Below are 4,730 nucleotides of genomic sequence, written 5' to 3'. Positions count from 1 at the left end.
ATCTCAGCTCACTGCAACCTCTGCCTCCCAGGTTCAAGCAATTCTCCTGCCTCAGCCTCCCAAATAGCTGGGCTATAGGCACACACCACGGTGCTTGGCTGATTTTTGTATTTTTTTTTTTTGTAGAGACAGGGTTTCACCATATTGGTCTGGCTGGTCTTGAACTCCTGATCTCAGGTGATCCGTCCGCCTGGGCCTCCCAAAGTGCGGGGATTACAGGTGTGAGCCACCGTGCCTGGCCAAGAGATGGGGTTTCACCATGTTGTCTGGGTGGGTCTCAAACTCCCAAGCTCAAGCAATCCATCCACCTTGGCCTCCCAAAGTGCTGGGATTACAGGCATGAGCCACTGGACCTGGCCTAATTTTTGTATTTTTAGTGGAGACAGGTTTTCACCATGTTAACCAGGTTGGTCTCAAACTCCTGACCTCGGGTGATCTGCCCACTTCGTCCACCCAGGTATTGGGATTACAGGCGGTGAGCCAGAGATTTCTTCACCTTTTACAAAAAACAGCCGTTTTTTTTAAAACGGCTCAAAAGATCACTTCACTGAGAGGCTCTTTCCCCAGACATCCTGTGCTACCCACAGGAACTGCCCCCAGCAATTTGAACACTCCTTTGACTTTTACACCTCATTGCCTTTGCCCTGGTGGTCTTTCCAGACTCAACTCCAAAGTTATACACTCTGAAGGTGCCCCTCAACAATACACAAAATATCATTTTGTTTGTAGTTATTATATCAAGTAGCTCATGGTGGTATAAATAAGCTCTCAATATACATTTGTTGAATAAATGGAGTTCTTCTGAGGTTTTGGGGAGCTTGGAGAATGTTACAGGGAAACAGAAAAGGGATTAAAATACTATAAAACTATACTCCAAAAGCTAAAAGGGTCAAGAAATGCTTTGTATTAGTAAGTATTCTTAGCATTTACTAGAAAATAATACCTCAGGCCGGGCACGGTGGCTCAAGCCTGTAATCCCAACACTTTGGGAGGCCGAGGCGGGTGGATCACGAGGTCAAGAGATCGAGACCATCCTGGTCAACATGGTGAAACCCCGTCTCTACTAAAAATACAAAAAATTAGCTGGGCATGGTGGCGCGTGCCTGTAATCCCAGCTGCTCAGGAGGCTGAGGCAGGAGAATTGCCTGAACCCAGGAGGCGGAGGTTGCGGTGAGCCGAGATCGCACCATTGCACCCCAGCCTGGGAAAAAAGAGGAAAACCCCATTCCAAAAAAAAAAAAAAAAAAAGAAAAAAAGAAAATAATACCTCAAAGCCTAATATGCTTTTTTTCCTATTCTTTTTTTTTCCCTTTTTACTTATTTATTTATTTTTGAGACAAAGTTTCACTGTGTCACCCAGGCTGGAGTACAATGGCATGATCTCGGCTCACTGCAACCTCCACCTCCTGGGTTCCAGCAATTCTCCTGCCTCAGCCTCCCAAGTAGCTGGGATTACAGGTGCCCACCGCCGCGCCTGGCTAATTTTTGTATTTTTAGTAGAGATGGGGTTTCACCATGTTGGCCAGGCTGGTTTTGAACTCCTGACCTTAGGTGACCCACCCACCTTGGCCTCCCAAAATGCTGGGATTATAGGCATGAGCCACAACGCCTGGCCTTCCAGACTATTCTTGGACATCAGTGGTTCTCAAAGTGTGGCCCTCAAGTTTGCAGCATCAACACTCCTTGGAACTCAGATATGCAAACATCTTTCATCTCAGCACTTTGGGGGGCCAAGGTGGGAGGATCCCTTGAGCCCAGGAGCTTGAGACCAGTCTGCACAACATGGTGACACCCCCAACTTGAAAAAGATTATACAAAAATTAGCCAGGTGTGGTGGTGCTCACCTGTAGCCCTAGCTGCTCGGGAGGTTGAGGCAGGATGATTGCTTGGGGCCAGGAGGTCAAGGCTGCAGTGAGCTGTAGTTATGCCACTGCACTCCAGCCTGGGCAATAGCGTGAGACCCTATCTCAAAAGAAAGGGAAGATGAAAGGATGGAAGGGAGGGAGGGAGGGACTGATGGATTGATGGATTGATTCTTAGGCCCTGTCTAGACCTACTGAATCAGAAACTGAGGATAAGGCCCAGTCATTTGTATTCACAAGTTCTCTAGGTGATTCTAAATGTCTGAAGACCACCTATTTGAGACCCATCGACCTAGAACATTCTTTTTCATTGTAGGGTTCACAGAGCAATTGCTACCAACTTCAATAAATCTGCTTTATATTGGAGTCCAATTCCCACGTTTCCTTTGCTTTTAGTCAATGTGGGAGATCAGTTGTAGAAGAAGAAATGAGAGACAGGAATAGTAGTGTTGAAGGAATTCTGTTTTCTGGGCAAGGATAAAAACTTGATTTGCGTAATGGGAGTGGATGTGGAGGGATCCAGACACCACAGACATTTCAGAGTGGTATCAAAAAAGTTTTGTGATGGCCGGGCACGGTGGCTCATGCCTGTAATCCCAGCACTTTGAGAGGCTGAAGCAGGCAAATCACAAGGTCAGAAGATTGAGACCATCCTAGCTAACATGGTGAAACCCTGTCTCTACTAAAAATACAAAAAATTAACCAGGTGTGGTGTCATGCGCCTAGTAGTCCCAGCTATTCGGGAGGCTGAGGCAGGAGAATTGCTTGAACCTGGGAAGCTGAGGTTGCAGTGAGCCAAGTTTGCGCCCCGGCCCCCCAGCTTGGAAATGAAGTGAAACTCCATCTCAAAAAAAAAAAAAAAAAAAGGCTTTGTGAGAAGAGGACTGGTTGAGCATGAGGGTAGAGAGGGGGATGGCTCAGAGATTCCCACCTTGAATTCTACTGTGAGTAATGCTTTTTTTTTTTCATTTTTATTTTTATTTTATTTATTTATTTATTGAGGCAGTCTTGCTCTGTCACCCAGCCTAGAGTGCAGTGGTGCGATCTTGGCTCACTGCAAGCTCTGCCTCCCGGGATCAAGCGATTCTCCTGCCACAACCTTCTGAGTAGCTGGGATTACAGATGCACGCCACCATGCCCAGCTAATTTTTGTATTTTTTAAAAGTAGAGACTGGGTTTCATCATATTGGCCAGGTGTGAGTAATGCTTTTAATAAAAATTGGAACTGGAACAAATGTAGAAAGTAATTCCAGCACTTTGGGAGGCCAAAACAGGTGAATCACCTGATGTCACGAGTTTGAGACCATCCTGGCCAATATGGTGAAACCCCATCTATACTAAAATCACAAAAATTAGCCAGGCATGGTGGCGGATGCCCATAAGCTCAGCTACTCTGGAGGCTGGGGCAGGAGAATTGTTGAACCTGGGAGGCAGAGGTTGCGTGAGTCCAGATCACACCGCTATACTCCAGACTGGGTGATGAGAGCAAAGCTCAGTCCGCCCCTAGCCAAAAAAAGAGAAAGATTGAGTTTGGGTAACTGCTGAAAGGGGACCTTCAGAAGCACTGAAGCATTTTTGGGGTAGGACAGATAAATTATAATTGAGGAATACAATTGGAGTGAAGACCTAATGAAGAAAGTTTGGATGAAGACCCAAGTCAACATTCAGTCAAAATTCACCAGATCTTATAATCAAGAAATTTCAGATTTGCAGGGAAACCCAGAAGTCATTACATATACCTTCTGTTCAATTCAGCAAGGAATTATTTACTACCAAATTATATGCATTGCTTAGGGAGGTGGATAGGATGAGACTATTAAGACAAATTAGACAGAATCTGGCCTCAAGTTGCTCAAAATGAAGTGAGGGCTTTCTCGAAAGTGAAAGAAAGAAAAAAAAAAATGAAGTGAGGGCATATAGGCAGCAGTCAGTATAACATAATGGATAATAAGGTGGCTTAGGGACAACACTGTGGCTCACACCTGTAATCTCAGCATTTAGGAAGCCAAGGCTGGAGGATTGTTTGAACCCAGGAGTTTGAGACCAGTCTGGGCAACATGATGAGATCCTCATCTCTACAAAAGTAAAAATGAAAAAGTTAGCTGGGCATGGTGGTGCAGGCCTGTGGTCCCAGCTACTCGAGAGGCTGGGAGGCTCATTTGAGTCTGGGAGTTGAAGGTTGCAGTGAGCTATGATCCTGTCATTGCACTCCAGCCTGGGCAACAGAGAGATAGACAGGCAACAGAGCCTGTCTCCAAAAAAAAGAAAAGAAAGTGGCGGCTCTGAATGAGTTTGTTTAGGTGTTACATTATTTCCACCACCTACTGACCATGTCAGCTAGACCTAGTGGCCTTAAGTAGCTATCCCTTGTCTGTAAAATAGTACCTGTCTCATAGGAGTGCTGTGATAACTAAATTAGGTAATTTGTATTGATTGATTTTAACCCTAAGAGTATATATAGGTTTAGGCTGGGCGAGGTGGCTCACGCCTGTAATCCTAGCACTTTGGGAGGCCGAGTTGGGTGGATCACCTGAGGTCAAGAGTTCAATACCAGCCTGACCATCATGGTGAAGCCCCATCTTAAAAAAAAAAAGGGCCGGGCGCGGTGGCTCAAGCCTGTAATCCCAGCACTTTGGGAGGCTGAGGCGGGTGGATCATGAGGTCAAGAGATCGAGACCATCCTGGTCAACATGGTGAAACCCCGTCTCTACTACAAATACAAAAAATTAGCTGGGCATGGTGGCGCGTGCCTGTAATCCCAGCTACTCAGGAGGCTGAGGCAGGAGAATTGCCTGAACCCAGGAGACAGAGGTTGCGGTGAGCCGAGATCGCGCCATTGCACTCCAGCCTGGGTAAAAAGAGCGAAAC

This window comes from Sapajus apella, unplaced genomic scaffold (assembly GCF_009761245.1).
Source record: "Sapajus apella isolate SASKATOON/1434 unplaced genomic scaffold, GSC_monkey_1.0 scaffold15, whole genome shotgun sequence".
Taxonomy (NCBI): domain Eukaryota; kingdom Metazoa; phylum Chordata; class Mammalia; order Primates; family Cebidae; genus Sapajus; species Sapajus apella.
This window is presented reverse-complemented; position numbering follows the sequence as displayed.